Source organism: Peromyscus californicus, unplaced genomic scaffold (genome assembly GCF_007827085.1).
Source record: "Peromyscus californicus insignis strain IS unplaced genomic scaffold, ASM782708v3 Scaffold_4__1_contigs__length_199733344, whole genome shotgun sequence".
Classification (NCBI taxonomy): Eukaryota; Metazoa; Chordata; class Mammalia; order Rodentia; family Cricetidae; genus Peromyscus; species Peromyscus californicus.
Window position 1 is genome coordinate 173,443,681 of NW_026294562.1, and position 23,248 is coordinate 173,466,928.

Sequence of the window (23,248 nt, forward strand, 5' to 3'; positions counted from 1 at the left end):
TTCATCACCAGCCCTTTTGAAAGTTTTAATTTGGAGATAGAGTTTTGCTAATTTCCCCAGGCAAGGACTGACGCTTAATCTCAGCCTCCCAAATGCTGAGATGAGAAGCACATGCCCATCCTTTGACCTCTCTTTTTATGCAAGACTTCACATGTCTTTATCTATACAGAAGAGAGAGAGAGAGAAGGAAGGAGGGAGGGAAGAACAGGGAGGGAGGGAGGGAGGGAAGGAGGGAAGGGAGGGAGGGAGGGAGGGGGAGGGAGAACTTCTTTCACCATTAAACCGATGTCCGTCTAGATCCAGGACATGACCTCCAGAGCAAAGTTACTCTCCAGTGACCAAGAAGGAAGGAAAGAAAACTGTGTAGATCTCAGACACAGAACCTGTTCTTTCCTGATCCTGGCATGGTGTCACCCTAGACTCGACTGACACCAGGAACTTTTTCTTGTCAAGCTGGGTGATCTGGCATTGAAATGGGTCATTTTTCCAGACCAGGAGTCCTGGTGGGAGCCATGAAGTGCGTTTCATACAGTAACTGATAATTCACACTTGGGGGAGGTGTGTTGCCTTCCCCCTATTAATATATTGAAGAAGTATAAAGAGGTTGGCAGATCACTTAAGGTCACACAATGCATTAAAACTACTATGAGCAATAGAAAAGCTGCTTTCAAAACATGAAATGTGCCAGAGGTGACGGCTCATATCCGTAACTCCAGCACTAGCAGGCTGTGAGAATAGATTACAAAACTAGTAAGTTTTATGATATACTTGAAACAGCAAAGCTATGTGAATTATCTTCTGTATAAATCAAATATTTCTGAAGGCAATTATCATACAAATTTCATTATTATCACATTAAAAACATACAACAGATTTTACTCACAGTATGAGTACCACCATTACCAACAACAACCATAAAATTATACCCAGAGTTCATGACTTAAGCCTGTAATCTTAGTTACTCAAGAGAAAAGGTCACAAAAACACAGTCAGCATAGGTGGCAGAGCAAAGTTCAAATTATCATTGACACTTATTGGCACACCCCTGCAATCCAAGTGCTGGGATGTGGAGGCAGGAGAATCAGGGTTGAACTCTAGCCAGAGCTACATAGTGATATTATGTTTCCTAAAAACAAGTGAAGCCAAAACAAAAAATGGGTTCTGGGGATTTGGCAGGGTTAGTAGAATGTTGGCTTGTCTAGTAACAAGTCCTGAGTTGAGTCCCCAGCAATGTATACTATAACCATTGTGGTTCATGACCATGCATTCAGGTCATGAGGATAAGGTGTATAAAATCATCCTTGGCCACACTGTGATGCAGGGTGGGTAGAGTTGCATGAGACTGTCACACCAAGAGAAAAAGAAAGAAGGAACTCTATTTAAGTTTAGGTTGCTTTTGACCTGCTTGCCCATCAGGATGACAATATATATTGGGTAATCCTTGGCCACTGAGCTACAATGATGCTGACATACATGAGGGGTAGATGATGTTGATGGTTTTGGGTCTATGATAACTGAATTTTTGGGGGATAAAATGCTTTGGAAAGGTATTTAACGAGAATCTGATTTTTATGTAGTAAAGAACGACTTTCAGGGTCCGGAACTTGAATCAGTTCATTTTCACATTCACTTGATGCAGTGACGAATATGAAATCCAAGTTGATATGTATGCATGGAATGTATTCTATCAACCGAGCCCATCTCCAGAAGGTTTTGCCCTTGAATGTGTATGTAGCTCTGTAGATGTCAGTGTTGTCAGAATGGCTGGCTCTATTTCAGTTTCTCTCCTTCTTCCTCTTTCCTGAGGATGACTCAACACATCCTTCCAGGTTCTTCATCTGTCATCACTTCTTTTGTCAAAATTTCAAGGTAAGACACAATCTCCTGCCATAGAGAATGAAGGTTCTCTTCCAAGACACAGACATGGATGCAGGTTGACCCCGGTGTGTATACATTAGCTCTCCAGATTTATGCTAGTTTGTGGTTTACAACTGATTGATGACTAACATAGTTGGTAAAAATAAGTGTTGGACTATGGGAAAGGTTTTAATTTAATTTAAAGTTCGGGGAGTTGGGATAGAATGAATGCCTTTTATTTGATAGAGCAGGATGAGTTATTTTTTAAGGGAGGAGAGCAGAGTGCTAACTATGGAATATTCTGTCTAAAAGTGAAGTTGAAATTTAAATGCCATTATAACTGCATTAAGAAGTGAGATGTGAACTGGGGAGGTGGTTCAGCAGTTAAGAAAGAGCATTTGCTGTTCTTGAGAGGACCTGAGTTCAGTTCCCAGTACCTACATGATGGCTCACAGCCATCTAAAACTCTAATTTGAGAGCATACAGTGTCCTCTTCTAACCTCTTGGGCCCCAGGCATGCATGTACTAAACATATATATGTTCAGATGTAACATTATACTCATAAAATCAAAATTAAAAAAGAATAAAATGACAACATGCAGCTCTACAGCTTCATAATGCCTATTCTACATGAATAGATGTTCACTGAGATGTATAGAGTGTAGATCTGATCAATTTCTTTGTGTTATGTCTTATAATACAAATTAATTTTATAAAGCAACAAAAGAAGAAATGAGATGCTTAAAATTTGTTTCAGGCTTTGCCTTTACATTATGTTTTGGTTGTAGAATGTTCCTTATGAGCTTACTTATTTGATCAGTTGGTCTTTAGTTGGAAATATTTTTTTGGGAGTTGTAGAGTACTTGAAGGGAAGGGTGACCAGTGGTAGCAAGTTATTTAGATTGGGCTAAATAGCCAGGCTCTGTCTCTCTCTCTCTCTCTCTCTCCCATATGGATTTCTTTTTTGATACTGATATGTGATCCTTCCCATGTCAAAGCTGGGACCCAAACTAACAAAGAATTTCAAACAGTGAACTAAAATGTGAGTTTAATCACATAACAACCTTCCCCTGATACTGATTTTCTGCATTAGTTGCTTTGTCACTGTGGTAAAATATCTGTACAGAAGCAAGTGTGAGGAAGGATTTATTTATTTGGGGTCAGTTTCAAGGCAGGAAGGCAGGGCAGCTGGGCCACATGTCATGGCCACACCTTTAATCTCAGTATTCAGGAGGCAAAGACAGGAGGTTCTCTGAGTTTGAGGCCAGCCTGGTCTACAGAGTGAGTTCCAGAACAACCAGAGCTACACAGAGAAACCTTGTCTTGAAAAACCAATCAATACACACACACACACACACACACACACACACACACACACACACACACACACTCCTACAGGAACACACAAAATCATACACATGCACATTAACATAAGAAATATCCTTTCACATATGCAGCACACACAGGTCCATGGCTGAGTAAATAGACAAACCTGAGCTGACAAGAGCACACTCACCCCCAGAAATCAAGATGCGTTACTCCGATGTTCTTTTGTCCTGTGTTCTGTTTCATTGTCCTTGGCAACATCTATGGACTAGAGAGTGAGCAGGTCACCAGCAACCCAATCAGGAAGTATGGGTGTTCACACTCCTAGACAATGATGAAATAGGAGGCAGGAACAGCAAAAGTAGCTCAACTGGGCAAAGAGGCAGGTTCAGCATAAAAAGTTCTGCTGGAGTGTTCAGTGAAGTCCACAGTCATCAGACCATGACCATGGATCCCAGTGTCCTCTCCTTCTCACCATTCTTACCAGCTTTTTCCTACTCCTGGTCAGGGAACACACAGGGACCCATGGTAAACTCCCACCAAATCCATGTCCCCTGCCCTTGTTGCAGAACCTCCTACAGATGAACAGAAGAGGCCTCCTCAACTCCTTCATGCAAGTGAGACATACACAGGCCCTGTACCCTATGTTCTTAGCCCCAGATTTGCTCCTGGGGGCCACTCAGCAGGATGAGGTAGTTACTCCTTCCAGGCAGTAGGTTCACATGGGGTGTTCGCTGAGTGAAAGGTGAGATGATGATTGGTCATGGATGGTATTCAGAATGATGGGCATGGCTGCTTTATGTTGGAATCATGTGGGGCATTGTGCTTGGAGTGTGAAAAGTTTCAGGGTGTTGAGGTATGTTCAAGGGTTTACAATTTTCCTCTTTGGTGCTTCTTAGTTCTAGAAGAGAAAGAAAAATTTCAGAGTCATCAACAGATAAAGTTTGCTTCTGCCAGCACAAGGGATTAGCCTGCCTTGTTCAGGAGCAAACTGGAGGAGAGGCAGGTCAGAGGTCCAATAGGTAGGGAGTGCTTATCAGTTATAAACACCATGGACCATTCAAGCAGCTGACCATGGCACCATCTTTACCAGTCTTCACAGGGGAGATTTCATGTTCAATTATCACTTATTAGTTAATAATCAATCAGCATCCTTGGCTGCACTTCTCATTAGAAAGCTGATGTAGTGACAACAATCTCAACTTCCTGCTGCCACTTGGTTGTTACACACCTGGATCATTGGTGTATTCATTCATTATTATCTAGATTTTGAAACAAGGTTGTCCTACTTTTCCAATGTTAACCTCAAACTCATGATCCTCCTTCAAGTTTCATATAATATCTTTGATCTTATCTGTGTATCAATAGTTCACTGTTGCTTAAGATTTGATGTCGTAACCCGACATAAAAACATAAGTAGGTCAATATCAAATATGTGTAGAGCTTTTTCTTAACATTGTCCCCTACATAACACTGGACACTGACCATTTTCATAGGCTTTCATTTCTATTAGCTGTATTGCAATCTAGAGTGAGATAAAGGTTGTGAGAGGATGAGGTGGGTCACTGCACCGTTCTCTTCAAGGGCTTTTAGCACTGGAGGGTTGTGACATTCCTGAGATCAATTCCCTGAAGATGCCCAGATGGTTGCATTGTCAGGTATTTTCCAACTGTGTGTGCTGTAGTCATGGCTCACATTCAGGTCCACCACCAGGTGACTATCACTTTCCCTTCCCATGTAACCCAGTGGGTGGGTCAGAGCCATTCTCTGGATGTTGTCAGAAGACATTGAACAGGTTGTCACTGGGTCACAGGAAGCATGGTCCAGCTGGCCAGACTGAAAGGTGTGGGCATGGAGCTACATGTATAGCTGAATCCATATCTATATCCATTTCTTTGATACAGAATTGTATGAAGCTGAGGTTGGCTTCCAAATGGATTTGTATCCAAGGATGACTTGTGATTCTCTGGCCTCTACATTCACAGTGCTAGGTTTATAAACATGTGCTACCCTTCCTCCCTACACTACAGTACTGCTGTACTGATCAGGAGTTCCAACCAATCAGTGCAGATCCTGCCTATGTGGAGAATTAACCCTTCAACTCTTAAGTCCCCAGAAGGGGAAGTTTGGGCATATGAGAGGTTCCTATTTACAAGACTGTGTGTAAGTGTTTTCACAGTGTAACATCATCATGTGAACTGACTAATGACAACCCTGGTGCCCTTATGTTTGGCAGTTTTGAGAAAAATATGGAGATGTGTTCACAGTGCATCTGGGCCCAAGGCCTGTGGTCGTGCTGTATGAGACAAAGGCCATAAGGGAGGCTCTGGTGGACCAAGCTGAGGCTTTCTCAGGCCAGGGGACAGTTGCTGTGGTTGAGCCATTTCTACAGGTATATGGTGAGATATGGGACAGGCTGGAGTGGAGGATGTGGTCCAGGAAGGTGGAGCCCAAGCTGTGTTGAAGGACTCAGGTTCTCCGACCTTTCAGTGTAACCTACCAATGCTTCCCCTACTTTCTAAGGTGTGATCTTTGCCAATGGCGAACACTGGAAAGTCCTTAGGCGATTCTCTGTGGCCACCATGAAGGACTTTGAGATGGGGAAGTGGAGTGTGGAGGAGCGGATAAAGGAGGAGGCCCAATGTCTGGTGGAGGAGCTGCAGAAATCCCAAGGTGAGTCTCTAAGAATGGGCATGAAGGAAGATGGTGATACAGATACCTGAGTGCACAACTAAAGAAAGAGAAAGAGACAGTCAAAGGTAGATAACAAGGCAGACAGACTGACAGACATGGAGAGAGAGAGAGAGAGAGAGAGAGAGAGAGAGAGAGAGAGAGAGAGAGTATGGGGAGGATGAGATATGGACAGAGGTGGAAAGAGAGAGAAACACACGGGCAGGGAAGAAACATGAGGAGTATTGTTTCCAGAATAACTCAGAAACATGTACTGACCATAGTGGTCATGTTTCTTCAGAAAATCAATCTGTGATTTTGTTTGTCAATTGGGTATGACTGGTACATACTTGTCCTCTCAGAACTCAGAAGGTGAGGCAAGATGGTCATGAGTTCAAGGCCACTCCTTTCTACATTGTGAGGCCCTGCCTTTGATGTGACTGTGACTAAGTGTATGTTGCTTCCAGCACCATATACAGAGGGAATGATCATGGATGTTTGTAATCCCAGCACTCCAGAGGTGGAGGCAGGAGGCTGAGATTTCCAAGGTCACCTTCTACTGCATATAGAGGTCAAGGCCACTTTGACTTAGCCTTTGTCACTGTCACCCATCATCATCTTATCAAAGACAAACGCAGATCCTAGGTAACTGAGAGGGACGGGGGCAGGAGGAACTGCAGACACGATCTCAGCAGGGAACTGTGTTTTCTTCCTTGTGGTTGTGCTGGTGAGCAGCAGTGAGCACAGAGGCTGATGGGAGTTTGACTCTGGGTGAACTCAGAGGCACTTCTGGGGACTGGAGGGGTCTTTACATCAAGGGCGTATTGGTGACATGACTGTTGTTTGCACCTCTATTTCTATACACGGGACATTTGCCGTCTCTTATTGACCTTTCTCTGGAGATCTGAGAGGTCAGGGCAGAGGCAGGAGGGAAGAAAGGTGCAGAGGCTGGGAAGATTGACTGGAGAACGCAGTCAGAGAAGGAGCGACCCAAAGGAGGAGAAGTGAGCTCTAAGGCTGAGAGTGAAGGTGATGAGCCCCAGGGAAGGATCTATATCTCTGTCTGTAGAACCAGGCTCCAGGCAGCTTTGGACTCAAATGGAAATCCACAGTGTCAGCACACTGGAATTTTTGTCTGAGGAGGTTATGGAAAAAGACACTCACACACCACACACCTTCTTGATGGTTTCCTTTCTCCTCCTCCTCCTCCTCCTCCTCCTCCTCCTCCTCCTCCTCCTCCTCCTTCTCCTCCTCCTCCTCCTTCTCCTCCTCCTCCTTCTCCTTCTCCTCCTCCTTCTCCTCCTCCTCCTCTTCCTCCTCCTCTTCTTCCCACTTCCCCTTCTCCTCCTCCTTCTTCTTCTCCTTCTCCTCTTCCCCCTCCCCCCTCCCCCTTCTTCTTTGCCTCTACAGATTATATTCCCCAACAAAGTCTTTTAGGCAGTAATGGCTTCAGGATGTGGTTACATTCCATTTTTCAAGTGAATTATTATAATGAATATAGGTAAAAACATGATTTTCATCTCCCCTACATGATTAAAAAAGAGTCACTGTGATGACCCACATACATTACATCTAAGCAACATGTTACAGGTTGATAGAACATGAGAAAGCAAGGAACATTTGTTTTCAGCCAACTCTTTCCTAGGCAGGCTGCATATTGCTGTTAAGAAGAATCAACCACTTTATTATCGATTTTGAACAATAATCTTATAAGGAATTTTAAAGGAGTCACAAACCTAAACTTTTACACTTGAAAACCAGTCAGTCAGCTGAAGTTTGAATCCTCAGGGTACATTCCCATTTATCAATAGTTTTTTTTTTTTATTTTGCAATACAATTCAGTTCTACATATCAGCCATGGATTCCCTTGTTCCCCCCCCTCCCGTCCCCCTCACCTTCCCCCCAACCCCCCCCCCCCATTCCCATCTCCTCCAGGGCAAAGCCTTCCCCACAGACTGAGGTCAACCTGGTAGACTCAGTCCAGGTAGGTCTAGTCCCCTCCTCCCAGGCCAAGCCAAACAATCCTGCATAGGCCCCAGGTTTCAAACAGCCCTGGGTGGATCTCTGGGAGTCCAATTAGCGAGAATGAGGAGGGTTTATATGAGCGAGAATTGTTGAGACCAAGGTTGGATAAAGCACAGGGACAAATAGCCAAATATCAATAGTTTTTTATCAAAAAATTGAGGTAAGATATGGGTGAAAGGAATTAATTATCACCTTTGATCATCAACCAGACCTAGAAAGGAAAGTACTTCAGCTAGCAACAGTCAGACTGCTCTGTATTTTTTATCCTAGCCTGATGAGTCAGTAACTCAGCTATCTGTCCTTGTGAACTTCAGATTGTTTTCTGAGGTTCTTCATCTTAAAACTATTCTCAGAGCATCTGGTCTAATCTGAAGTTATTTTGAAGTTTTGTTTGAGCTAATGGTGCAAACAGAAAACTGACTGCATCTTTCAGCATTAAGAGAATTAGAGCCAGCCTAGATCCTGGGGATTCAATTGTTTTCCTTAATCATTAACCTGAACTTTGATCTAAAGCAGTCCTTAGGTAGAACCTATAGGCCTTAGGTTTAAAACTTATAGGCCCTAGCTGTGTAACATTTCCTTGTATTTATTTTTATTCATCAAAACTCTATATAAACTATCATTATTATTTGTAGATGAATTTTCTAAACAGTCTTATTAAATAAGAAACACAAAGCCAAATACAAGGGTGAAAGCCATAGAGATCAGAGAAATAGTGAATAGCCACCAGCTAACCTTAGCTCACCATGCTGCCATAGCTTCCCAAGAGAACCAGCTTCTTTCTGTCTAACCTGCGTCTTTATTGCTTTGCTGTTCTGCCTTCTCATTGGCTCTTAGCCCAGCCACCTCACTTCCTCATCACTGCCTGTCTGTACAGACCTCCAGGTCTCTATGGTTGGTACTGGGATTAAAGGCATGTGTCACCACAATTGGCTGTGTCCTTGAATACACAGAGACTCTGCCTGCCTTGTGATCAGATTGAGGGCATGTGCTACACTGCCTGACTTTTGTTTATGGCTGACTATCTATGTCCTCTGATCTCCAGGCAAATTTAATTATTAACATACAAATAAAATATCACCACATTTCAGCACAAGTAAAATATCACCACATTTCCTCCTTTTCTCTAATAAAAATAAAGAATAATTAAAAAGTTATAACTAATATAAGAAAAACTATATACAATGAGTACAATAACTATATACAATATATACAAGTAATAAATATGTCAACAATGTCTAGTCCATTTGCATTTGACAAACTCAGAGGAAATATTCCATTATCTATCCTATTTTGGTGAGTCCAAAATGTACCTGCTTCACTTTCTATCCTAACTTGTACTATCAACAGAAAACTATCTTATAATGTCTTTCAAATTTATACACTCTACACCTCTTCAGTGAATTTTTTTCTGCAATTCTTAATAAAGAAAACTGTAATGATAACTATCTAATCTTCAACTCCCTCAGAGACTCAAGAAGGAAATAATATTACCTAGTAAAACAGAAAGTACAAACAAGAGGCTTCCAAAAAAAAATGTGAGTTATGACAGAAACAGCCAGCTGCCTGGACAGTCACCCAAGGTTTCTCCGCAACATTGGGGCATCATCTTTAGCCTATAGGCTTAGCGTATCTGACAGACTCATTTGTAAAGTAGGATGTACACAAGGCCTACAGTTCGATCTCACATTCAGTGAGAGTAGTCCATGTACCAAATAATCCTGAATTCCATCAGTGTTTTGTCATGATTCAGGATTTTAAATTCTGAAAAATGTTGGTGTTTTTGGAATTTGGCTGTTCATTATTCTTGACTTGTGGGTGGCTTCATCTCTTTTGTTAAATGCCAGTCTATCATTGAGAGGTTAGAGTCCATCAGCTTGGTTACTCTTTCAAGAATAACTGTTTCAGTTACTGTTCCACTGCACACCAGAAGCCATTGGTCCACTGCCTGTTCAGCTGACTTCAAAGAAAGGGGCACTGTACCTTTTCCAGATTGCAAAGGCTACTTTAGTGATGGTACCATATTGCCCTGGTCACAGAGGATGCCTGTTGCTAAAGCCACAACCACATTTGTCTTAGCAAGGATCAGTAGTCCTTTGTTTTGTGTCCTGTCTGTCCATTTTTGTCCTGTTTGTCAGCAGTCAATGCAAGGGCACTTTGTTGTCCAGTGGCTAGCTTTTGCCACAATGAAAGTTAACTCCATATGCAGTTTCTTCAATGCCCATATCTTCTCTGAAGTAGATTGGTGCTGCCAGGAGCAGACATGTCTCATAGTCACAAAAAAAGAAAAAAATTCTAAGTTATTAAAATATTTTAAATGCCATATTCTGTAGATCCCTGAAGGGTTTGAAGATGACCTGTCTATCTAAAATATATCTCTGCTTAGCCTTGAAAACATACTTAATATGACTACAAGGGTTTTTTTTGGTTTGTTTTTCAAGACTACAAGTTTGATTGTAATGTCTAACTACTAACTTTCATTTCTTTATATCCCAATAGTTGGTAATAATAACATTCAAGAATTAGCAAATTGAATTACACTGTTAAATGAACTGTCTAAGTACAACAACCTGAATAAGATTAGAAAAAATTCACACGGCATTTTCTAAAAATATCAATCTCTGTGTGTGTGTGTGTGTGTGTGTGTGTGTGTGTGTGTGTGTGTGTGTGTGTATATAATTTGTATACAATATATAAAAATCTAATCCAATGTAAAGTATTTAAAACTAGTAATTGTCTTTTCAATGTAGATTCAATAATCTACTTTTTATCTATATCCTCTCTTTACTTTTTCTTTTCAGAGTAGAATCAATAATCTACCCTCTATTCTATCATTTCTATATTTTTTTTCAAACAAGAACCTTAAATCTAACCTCCTTTGCTTAGCCCTTTTCCTAACCATTAACAACAACAACAATAACTTGTAACCAACCCTTCTAAACAATGAAATTATCCCAGACCCAAGACCATTGAAAGACCAAAAACCACCCGCCCCCAACCACCTCTTTGGGAATATGGGCATCATATTCTTAAAATTGCTTCCTGCTGTTTGTGGGCGAAGGCATCTTTAGGGAATTCTGAGAAGAAAAATTTTGGGATTTCTCAAGTTCTAGGATAGGTAGTTTTATCATTTGTTGTCCAGTCTTTGCATAATGCCAAAGTTCAGGGCTTATCTCAAGTCCTTGTTCAAGTAGTCTGAGAAACTGGATCATCTCAGCTAGCCATCCTGAAATTGTTCTGAGCAGTTTGTAGTCCAAAACTGATTTGTGGGTGATGTTTGTTAGCTTAGTGGTATTATTATTGTCCACATAGAATCATTGTTGTGGGGCCCCATCATCTTTCTGGAGACTTCAAATTCAATGTTAGACCTGGGTGTGATTCCCTGCAAAAAACTGATAGAGACTCAAAACACAAAAAACATGTATAAGCAGTTAACTGAAGCCTTTTTTCTAGAATTAGTTAGTGCTCTATATGACCATTAATATCATAATAAAAGTTTAAAAATCTTATAAATTTTGATATAAAATTAATACCTTAAGAAAAGTTTATAGAATCAAAGAATTGAGATTAGTAGCAAAAGAACAGTCCCTTAATATTTTCATTTTCTTCTATCCCATATCAGAAGATGGCTCTTTATTCTGGCATGACACATTTTCCTTTTAACAACATGCTTGGGTTTAAAGAAGGAGAGAACCATTCTCCAACTCCAAAGTCAGCTTTAATTTTCATTTGAACTGGGACTACCAAAAGACCATTTGTTTTAAGTGTCTTTAGAAAAGAGTAGAAATAAACACTTAGGAAGACTTATGAAATTTTATAGATGATATACTGATAGGCCAATTTACTCCTTTTCTTGGGACATTTTTTCTACATGAACATTAATCACTGGCCTATGTTAAAAGCCAGACTTAGCAAGAGAGACTGGCATAGCAATTAGGTTGCTATGTACCTATAACCTTGGTTCAACAAATCAGACAGCTGATATTTTGTCCTTGTGAATTAGACTTCTTTCCCTGAGAAAAGTTTATCTTAAAACCCATTAGCAAGGCACCTGGTCTAATTTGAAGTTACTTTGAAGCTTAAAACCAGCTAATAGTATGTATCTGTCTTAGTAGATGGAAATATAACAATTTACCTATACCAGCCTGAGCTATGATATAAAACAGATCCTAAGTATATCACAGTCATTGTGGAACAATAGACCTAGTTATGAAAATATCCTAATATTATTTCTATTTACCAAAATTATACAGTGTAAGAAGAAATTATCTTCCTGACAATCCACAGATATAAATGTGTCCAGTAGATGGAATATATTCATGAGATGAACATGTTACAATATAGGCAGTGGAAGACTGACTCCACACTCCATATACATACTAGCAGCAAGCATGTAGGGACACAACAAAACAAAATACATTATGGAATCTGTTTTCTAGCAAGCCTTGCTTGAGTGAGAAAATCCCATCACAGAGTTGAACTACTGGTGGGCTGACACCTTCAATATTAATTGCCATCTGCTATTGCTGTGACATGTCTATAGGGTACCAGCAAAGCTTAGAAACAGATTTGAAGATACAGTTCAAAAGCATGCATGTGTATAGTGTACACTATGAGAGGGATGTGTGTGTGTGTGTGTGTGTGTGTGTGTGTGTGTGTGTGTGTGTGTGTGTGTGTGTGTGTTGTGTATTTTTCATCAAATCTGAGACCTAGGAGCATGTGGTTGTTTGAATGAGATTGGCCCACATAGGCTAGTGTCTTTGTATGCTTGAGTTCCAGTTGAATAGGTGTTTGGAAGGATTAGGATTTGTGTCCTTATTGGAAGAGACATGTTGTTATAGGTGAACTTTGAGGTTTCCAAATCCCATGCAAGGCCTGGCGTTCCCTCTAGTTCTGTCTTTCTGCCTGTATATCATGATGTCAGCTCTCAGCACATGCCTATCTACCTGTGTATCATGATGCCAGCTCTAAGGCACATGCCTGTCTGCCTGTATATCATGATGTCAGCTCTCAGGCACATGCCTGTCTGTCTGTATATCATGATGTCAGCTCTCAGGCACATGCCTGTCTGCCTGCTGCCAAGCTTACTGTAATAATGACAATGGATTAACCTTCTGAAACTGGAGGCAACCCTTCAAAAATGCTATTTTTTGGTAAGAATTGCTTTGGTCATGGTGTCTGTTCAAAGCAATAGAAGAGTGACTAAGTTAGAGCACTGTCCACTTCTCGTGACCAGATAGCTCCAGGTAACATCCTGGGTCCTTCTTTCTTGCAGGTGTTTGAACTCTTCTCTGGTTTTTCTAGAGTACTTTCCTGGTGCCCACAAGCAAATCTTCAAAAACATGCAGGAAGTCCTTGACTACATTGGCCAGAGTGTGTAGAGGCACCAGGCAACCTTGGACCCCAGAAATCCAAGAGACTTCATTGATACCTACTTTCTACACATGGAAAAGGTAAGTCTTGCATGAATGAGAAAAGTGTTGTGTGAGAGTGAAGGCTGAGGATGTGAGCAGAGGAAATGGGGGGCAGAGGATGGGGAGGAAAGATAGGAAGTGGAGTGGAAGAGATGCAGAAAAATCTAGAAATTGAAGACTAGAGAAAGGGAGGAGAAAATGAAATAGGAATATAGAAGGCTGTGGAAGAAACACAGGGCAAGGGACAAAAAGCAGAAAAGACCTCAGAGGAAGAAAGAGCCTGGGAGACAAAACATGATAAACTACCAGAGAGCAAAGTCAAGAGAGAAAGATATAGAACAAACAGAGAGCAAGGAACATTGTCAAGGCCTGAAAAATGCCATGTGGTTTATATAGTGTGAGACAGAAGGACAGTTCTCAGGATGTGTGTGCATCTCCCTGTAAGGACCCAGTCACCCCTGACCCTCCCTTCTCTCTCCCATCTGGAACCAGATGTCCAACCAATACATGGAGTTCCATCACCAGAACCTCATGGTCTCCATGCTGTCTCTCTTCTTTGCTGGCATTGAGACCACCAGCACCACACTCCACTATGGCTTCACACTCCACATGCTCAAATATCCCCATATTACAGATGCACCACAGGTTGCCAGTTGGGGGATCATCTAGCTCCCTTTTGGCTCTGGAGCTTTGTGTGGATGAGTGAGATATGAGCCTCTGACATCTGGAATTTGAAGGCTTTGGTGTATTTCTAAACTAGCTCAGTGCTGTGGGTAGTGTGTGAATGAACACTCAGCTGGCCCATTTTCTGCTATCACTTAAAGGTTGATACATCCATTCATCCATCAATCCTTCCCTCCTTTTTTCCGTCTGTCTTTACATCCATCCATTGACTCATCTTCCTGTTCACTCACCTATTCACCCATTTATGCATTCTATTCATTTATCTATCCATCTATTCTCTACCCTTCCACTTATCAATTTTTCTATTCATCCAGCTACACACCTATTTACCCACACATGTAGTCATCTGCCCATCTTCTCTATATCAATAGATTATTAATCTTTGATTCTTTCATCTCTGCTTCACCCAATGACAAATATTTCATTCATTTATTTCAGTTGATCAGCTCCTGAGTTTTATGAGTGAACTATCTGTCATTAATTCATTTGTCCATTCATATACAAATCTTTTCATTCCCTAATCCTTCCAACTATCCCTTAATTTACTCTTCATGTGTCCATCCATTCTATGTATCTATGTAATAATTCACTCATTTACCTCTGATTTATTTATCATTCAATACACCTACCTGTTTATTCCTATATTTACTCATTCATTCATTCACATATTCCTTTGTTGAACCTAACATTTGCTTGATTTTTGGTTAGTTGTATTCATTAATTTTTTAAACATGAACCATTTATTGATTCATTGATAGATTAATATAATGACTGAAAAGTGGAATATGTATATCCAGTGTTTAGTTTGCTCATTTCATTCACTCAGCAATCTTTCCTTTCATTAACTGGCTCAACTATTGCTTGGTTGACTTACACACTCACATTCTAAAAATTTACAAATGATTTGCTGTTTCTGTGAGTATGCCTGCCACAGCTCATGTGTGGAGGTGGGAAGACAACTCTATGTAGTTGGGCCTCTCCTCCACCTTCACATGGGTCCTGGACGTCAATGTCAGGCTGTCAGGATGCAAGTTAAGTGCATTTAATGGTTGAGTCATTTCACTGGTCAACATATTCACCAACATATTTATATTTTGTATTAAATAATACATAGATTAATTTACTTCCTTTTATTTCTGAGAATATAGCCTTAGATTCTCAGCCTGGATTTTTAAATTAATTTTACATTGTTGTTTTGCCTGCATATATGGAACAAACGCATGTCTGTGTGACAGTGTTGGATTCCCTGGACCTAGAGTCACAGACAGTGTGAGTAAACATGTGAGGGCTAGATATTAAACCTGGGTCCTCTGAAAGAGTGGCCAGTGCTCTTAACCAATGTTAATGTTAATGGCATTTCTCCAGCCTCCTGGATTTATAAATATAATTTCCATGCTAAGATGTCTGTCTGTTTGCTTGCCCCCCCGTCTTTCTTTGTGTGTGTTTGTATATTTGTATGTGTGTGTGATATGCTGAGGGAGATCAGCTCTCTCCTTTTCACCCAGGTGCTCTTGAGGATGGAGAAGTGAGAAATATGTAGATAGAAGTATAGAAGAGAGAGACAGATAGAAACACAGGATAGCTTGGGAGGGACTGGGTCAAAACCCACCACTCCCTTCTGTCTCTACTAACGGGCTTTTAAAGGAATACCAAGGAGTGGAGCAAGAGACCTCCCCCCAGCACAGCCAAGTGCAGATCATCCCAGGCACCTGGAGACCATGCACATGGTCAAGCCATCACCCAATGCAATCACCTAATCCTGTGTAAAGCAAGCTCAGATCCCAATAGGAAACTTTTGTGGGCTCCCACAGGTCCTTCCTCTTTATTTTTTAAAGAGCCACTCAGGCCCCTCAGATAAGCTGAGTCTGCCTCAGGTTGTCCCCTTTAGCCAGACAAACCTTTCCCATCTTGGAGGTACACTTTCCATCAAGTGCCGTCTGGCTTAGGTTGGAAAGCTAGCAAGAGAAAGTTGCCCATTCTTGACTCTCAGCATCTGGTAAGAGGGCATACTGAGCTAACTTAGCTCTGGCCCAGGTTCTGAATGAGCTTACAACCTCCAAGGCGATATCCATAGCTGCCACACCTCTCAGTACAGGAGTAGAGGATGATAAAGATGGCATATCTTTTTTGGAATGAGTCTTAAGATGTCTATAATAGCCTTAGCTCTGCCAAGCCCTTTCTAAATCAATAAACACTTGATGCAAACCACATCAGATAAGTTACATCAAACTTAAAGATTCCTTTACCTTCTACCAAACTCTGGTTCATTAACATCAACATAATTCTAGTATAAATGTTACATATTTACAACTATCATGACTATTTACTATACATATTTACAACTAGGATGGCCGCTTACTATATGTATTTACACTTCTTAAAATCTTACATCATTTACAACACTTTACAAGCTTACTTATTTATACTTCTTACAAACTTATATTCAAGAGCAAGCTCTATATAACTATCTTATAAACTTATACTCATAAGGAAACTCTATTAACACATATCTCTTGGAAGAACTATTTACCAAGCTTATATTTAAGAGGAAACTCTACAGGACTATACAGGCATCTAGAACTAACTTCCACTATCAAGCATCTAGAAGAGATTTCTTAGAACTATTTACCAAAGTTATATTAAACTATTAACAAACATTTAGAAAGAATCTCTTAACAGGACTAACCCATCCAACATCTAGAAGAGATTTTACATTATCTTCCAACAAGACAGAGAGTAATTTTTTGACTTCATTTAGAAAGTAGAAATAGTGCTGCTGCTAAACAGTACTTTATGAAGTCCAGATCTTTTATAAAAACCCTTTTAAGAGCTATCTCAGTTTACAGCAAGCCCAGAATGGAAGAAAAGAGATGAAGAGAAAAACTTCCTAAGGAACATTCTGTTTCTGAATTGCTCAGCTATCAACTCCATTACAGTCAATTTCCCATCAGGAGAAGATAATTGTCTAAGCTGGAGTGGGGTTCCAGACCTGCAGCCTTCAGCAGGTTCCCCTATATACCAAAAACATTGCTGAAACTTCATCCCAAACTCCTCAGCAGTCTGAAGACCTCTTTATTCTCCTACTATCCCCATACTGCAAGATGGAACCTCATTATTAGGAACATTAGTTTAGTTGTTTTTCACTCCAGTTCTGCCAGAGGAGTGTCATTGGAGCTGACATTCCTCTGTTCCATACTCACCACCAAACTCTCAGATAATTTTCTCCCTTTTAATTTTTTAAAGATATATTTGCCATGAGTTCTTCTAATAATGCTGATGTTTATGATATGTTTTTATTAGCCCAATATTTCTTGCAATGATATTGGTTCACCAAAACTGCTACTGTTCAAAGGAGTCAAGAGCATAGATGTTGTTTCATGAAACACATCTTTCATTAGCTTATTCTAAGGAAGAACATTTTCATGATTTAACATTTTCACTTCATTCATTAGCTTCTCAACCCCTGATGTTATTTTTCTTAGTAGCTGTGATATACTCTGACCATGAGTAATTTAACTCAGACTGTAGTTGTAGTTTTTCAACCTTTAATAAGACGGCTAGATTTTCTGAAGTTTGATCCCCATATGCAATGCAGTCATTTCTTTTTGAGTGCCTGCTTCCTTGCCCCCTATTAGATTTGCAAAGTAATCATTTATTGCAGAGCTCCCTATTATTCTCATTTGTCCTCTCTAGTATCTCATAACACAACCCACCTTTTTTATTTTTACTTGCCCATAAATTTTTCCTATGTCTAAAGTAATTTCCCAGTGTAGGAATCACTTTCCTTTGCTTTAAGGGTTTCGATATGACTTGTTAATAAACAGTATTAGTATTTTAAATGTCTCTTAAGAGGCAAGCTTTTGATCACCTGTTTCTTGTTTTTTGAGAGGTAACCAGTGCTTAGGAAAGAAACTTCACTTTCAACTGAAAAGCAGTTATTTGGGGCAGTACTGCCGATTTTATCTAAAAAACTACATTTCTCATAGTCCATTTCTCTATATCAGCCCACTGTTACAAATGATCTTATAGACTACATTTCCCATAATGCCTTTTGAGTATGCCACTTCTATTTCCCTTTAGACAGCTAACGTCAAGTTTCTGCTTTCAGCATCAGAGGTTTGAGTTAAGTTTTTTGCTTTTCCACCATGGGACATTGGGAGATGTCTGTTCTCTCCCAGAATGGGCATTGATATATGTTTTCCTGTGCTGATACTGCCCCCAGAATTGAATCATACCCACCTGCTTGCCCGTATCTGGGCAGGTTCTTATGTGCCTAAAGCAAAATTCCCTCAGACCTAGCTCTTCCGAGTTACCAGGTCAATGAGAGAACACGAAATCACTTAACACAAAGCTTTTTCACAGCTCTTTAAGAGAAACTTTTTCCCCTCTGAAAAGGTAAGATAGATTGTCTTGTCCCTGCTTGTTCCTTTCTCCCAGATGCAGAGCTTCATATGTCTCAGGCTGCAGCTCTGTCTGTCTGCTAACTGCATCTGCAGGTAGGAGTTCCCTTATCTGATTCTGCCTCAGCTTTTCCCCATGCTGCCAGTGCAGCTACTGCTAGAAACTTAGACCCTGCTTTTTTTACACTAGCAGCTTTCCCCCGGTCCTGCAACTTTTGGGGAGGAATCTGCCCCTGCTCCATTTCCTGCCTACACTCTCTTGCCAGGCCTTTGCCTCAGGGAACTCTGGCCACTATTTTTCTCTAGCTTAGAGAGACAGGGCTTAGCAGAGAGGATTTGTCTAGCTCCAAGAGGTCTTTTTGTTTTTTCTTAAAGCAAAACACAGATTTTTTTTTTCCATAGAGTTCCAGGTAACTTTAATTATGCTCTCATAGAAAGAGAATCTGAGAAAGTTCTGAAAGGCTTTTTAGTTTTTTTAGAGAGAGATTGTTTTCCCCAAGAAACCTTTCAGTTTTTGAGAGAGAAACACCACCAGATTTCCGCAGAGTTTCTGTTCTCTAAACTTTGGCTTCACTGCCAGGAGGAAACTAATTCTGATGGTACAGTATTTCCATACAGTGGCAGCATCAGCATAGTGAAAAATTTTATTTCACCTGAATTCGCTTCAGGGAAAATTCTTTCCCTGCTGCTTGGGAACAAAAGCTTCCCACAAGAATATTTTTCTCCCCATTAAGCTCTTCTTTGATAGATATTTCCTCAAATTTTTCCTAGTTTGTGTTTCTAGCCCAATAGTTAGTAACATAAGGACATAGTTCCTCCATCTTGTTGCTTATCTTAATCCTAAATTTTTCTTACACTATGTGCTTGCATTCCACTTTTCTCAAGTTTTTCTACACTATATTACTACACTCCTTAATTTTCATAGATAGAATTTAAAGAAAGAGAGAAAAAGAAAGAAGCCTTGATAGAAAGAAATATACACTGCAGCCTCACTCAAAGTGTCTTTCAGCCCCTTTTACTCCCAAAAATAGATTCTAATTTGCATAATCAGACATGTCCTAACTTCCCATGGAGTCCTCTGACCCTCCTTTTGGCAAGTTCCTGGTCTGTCCCTGTTTTCAGCACCATTTGAGGAAGAACAGCTCCCTCTTTTTCCCCCAGGGTACTCTTGAGGATGGAGAAGTGAGAAAACATGGATAGAAGTATAGAAGACAGAGACAGCTGGAAACACAGGATAGCTCGGGAGGGACTGGATCAAAACCAACCAGTCCCTTCTGTCTCTACTAATGGGTATTTAAAGACGTGTCAAGGGGTGGAGCAAAAGACCTCCCCCCAGCACAGCCAAACACAGACCATCCCAGGCACCTGGTGACCAAGCACATGGTCAAGCCATTCCCTAATGCAGTCCTGCTGTGTAAAGCAAGCCCAGATCCCACAAGGAATCTTTTGTGGGCTCAAACAATATGCAGGAAGATGATTTATAACACTATATTTCAAAAGGAGAGAATTCTTACCATCTCCCCACACACACAGCCCTCACTCTAGATTCTTAGATGAAAAAGTCCTTTGCTGTAGGTTTTCTGTTTCTCTCTTTTATGAACAAGGTTGGAGCTAGAAACCTTTGGGAGAGACTCTACTATAGATTTAAGTGTGGCTGTAGAGACAGGTGCCCGAGGAAAGCAAAGATGTGCATGCCCAAGAGTGCACTGTGTCTTTCTCAGCAGAGTCTCCTTGATCTGCACTATTCCTATTGGCTGGCAGAAAACAGAGTCACTATGTATTGCATCCATGAAAGAGGGGCAGGCATTGTCTGTTGTCTCCCTTTTCTGTGCAGAGAAAGTCCAAAAGGAGGTCGATCAGGTGATTGGCTCACACTGCCTACCAACCCTTGATGACCACACCAAAGTGCCTTACACTGAGGCTGTGATCCATGAGATTCAGAGATTTTTAGATCTTGTCCCGATTGGTCTGCCACAGTGTCACCAAAGACACTCTGTTCCGAGGGTACCTGCTCCCCAAGGTGAGACCAGCTGCCATTCCACATTTCTACACCGTGATCATCCTCCACTCTCCTCATCACCAACCTCAGCCTGTTTGTGGTTTCCTAGCATTCTGTTTCTTAGGGACTGACAGTTTGCAGATGGGAGTCAGGGTATACTAATATCGTTGTGTCTCATAATGTCTCCTAGAACACTGAAGTGTACCCCATCCTGAGTACAGCTGTCCATGACCCACAGTACTTTGAACAACCAGACACCTTCGATCCTGACCACTTCCTGGATGCCAATGGGGCTCTGAAGAAAAATGAAGCTTTTATGCCCTTCTCTATAGGTGAGACCCATTTGTGCTTCCTTTCCCAGACACTAGAGGGCAGGCTCATCCTGCAGGACATGGCAGGACTAGGTCCATGTTTACTGAGACTATTTCAGCTGCTTTGCCTGAACCATCCAATTCATCCCGGATCTAGTCCCACAAGGAGTCTCTTGAACTAAATGAGCCCTAAGCAGGAGGACTATCCACACTGCTGTGAACTTGGCAGGGTTTTGATGGCTGGGAGGCATTGACTCTGGTTGTGAACACTGAGGAGCTGGGGAATGTTTTAACATGCTTATTTCTGTTTGTAGTTAATACTCTGGCTTCCTGAACTGTAAGAGAAATCAAAATTACTAGTATGTATTTGAGCAAAGAAACCATTCATGATGGTTAATATCCTGAACCAGAAAAAGTTCAGAGTAACAGCAGCCATCACTGTGAGCATGCAGTGTCTAGAGACAATGGGGAGCTGGTCATGGACACACAGCTTGATTGGTGCCAGCTCTGCTTTTACCTTACTTGGCCATGTTGGAGTGGTTAGAAGCCTGAGGTAGGTCAACTGTTATGAGAGACTGAGACTTCTTCATTGGAAGAATGAGTGAGTGGTTGGGTTGGCTATTGTGTTTGGTTAGTTTGCAACATACAGAAGCTTCCTTTGGCAAAATATAATTTAGCTTAGTGGACTCTATGGGAGGTAAATACTGAAACTGTATATTCAGGTTTTTAATCTTTTGGAGAAAGTGGCATTCAGTGACAATTCCTTAGACTTTAGTTGTCCCCCCCCCATGTCCTCATGCTAGGGATGGGACCCAGGGCTGAGTGTATGGTAAGCAAGCTCTCTTTGAAAGTGCCCACACCTCCAGCCTTTCCTTAGTGCATTCTAGAAGATGTTCTCCTGCTGAGCCTCTCTGTTCTCATCTCATAAATGAGGGATTTCAGGCAAGTGTTCTCTTGCTGAGCTATGTCTCAGCTAAGAATTGTCTACCCTTGAGTGTCCAAGTGACTTCAGTGACCCTGGTTCTGTGCAATATAAGGGCCTCCTTTCATATTTGATCTTCAGAGTTGTAGACAAGTAGGGTGTGAGATAAAAGTGAATTGTCTGTATAACTGTCTCAATTTTAGAAAGGCAGGTTGTTGGGAAAGGGGATGCAAGAAGAAGACATGGAAGGAATGCATGACCAGACGTGGTTAGACAGAGAAGGTGGAGGAGTTAGGATGTTGGCTAGGAAGTTTAGAGAAAGCAAGCAGAAAAGAACAGATAATAAGACACATAGTGATGGTCAGTACAGACACAGGTTCAGGGAGACTGCTGTGGGATGCAAGCAAGAGAACAAGCAAGCAAACAAGCTTAAAGGATATTGGAGTCAAAGGGACATGAATGGTGTCTAAATCTCCAGCTCCAGGCATGGGGACATTGTGTTGAGAGTGAGCTCAGTCATTAAAAGCCAGTCTCAAAAAATCTGGGTTGCATAATCAGTTCTAGGAGAACCATCTCAGAGAGATACTCCATGAATTTCTAAGCTCATGTCATCTGAGATATGGAAATGGGATACCCAAGTCGATAGGGTGCTTTCTCTAGATACCAGTACACATTTACCATTTCCCAACAACTGGAGGGCACAGGGGTGCTGGGAAATCCCTCCTCCACCTAGAGGCCTGAGGCAACCAGCTGCAGATTAAGAATCATTAAGGTACAGGGCAGGTGGTAGAGCCTCTCCCTGGTCTTTCAGGCTCCTGTTGCTCTGTGGTGCTCCATGCCTGAGGTGGCAAACCAACAAGGACTTCTTCTACCTCACAGAATCCTGCGGGTGCTGTAGGTCCCTTATCATGTGTTCCTGCCCATTCTCCATTATATGAACAATTGTGTTCAGGAACTTACTGAAGTTCATTCATCTCAATCTGAAGAAACAACGGAGGCAGAGAGAAAGAGAAAGGTGGGAGTGGGGATGGGTGACAGAGGGGACAGAGACAGAGAAAAAGGTGGGGGTGGGGATGGGTGACAGAGGGGACAGAGAAAGAGAAAGGTGGGGGTGGGGATGGGTGACAGAGGGGACAGAGAAAGAGAGAAAGGTGGGAGTGGGGATGGGTGACAGAGGGGACAGAGACAGAGAAAAAGGTGGGGGTGGGGATGGGTGACAGAGGGGACAGAGAAAGAGAAAGGTGGGGGTGGGGATGGGTGACAGAGGGGACAGAGAAAGAGAGAAAGGTGGGAGTGGGGATGGGTGACAGAGGGGACAGAGACAGAGAAAAAGGTGGGGGTGGGGATGGGTGACAGAGGGGACAGAGAAAGAGAAAGGTGGGGGTGGGGATGGGTGACAGAGGGGACAGAGAAAGAGAAAGGTGGGGTTGGGGATGAGTGACAGAGGGGACAGAGAAAGAGAAAGGTGGGGTTGGGGATGAGTGACAGAGGGGACAGAGAAAGAGAAAGGTGGGGGTGGGGATGAGTGACAGAGAAGACAGAGAAAGAGAGAAAGTTGTGGGAGAGGATGAGTGACAGAAAGGACAGAGAAAGGGGAGAAACAGAGAAGCCATGCTCTGTAGTCCATCAAATTCCTGCCT

The 23,248-nt window shown here is 41.6% G+C and overlaps 1 pseudogene; it reads left to right on the forward strand.

Moving 5' to 3' along the window:
• The window catches only part of LOC128124094 (cytochrome P450 2B1-like), a 49,675-nt pseudogene that overhangs the window by 25,472 nt on the left and 955 nt on the right, over positions 1-23,248 (forward strand).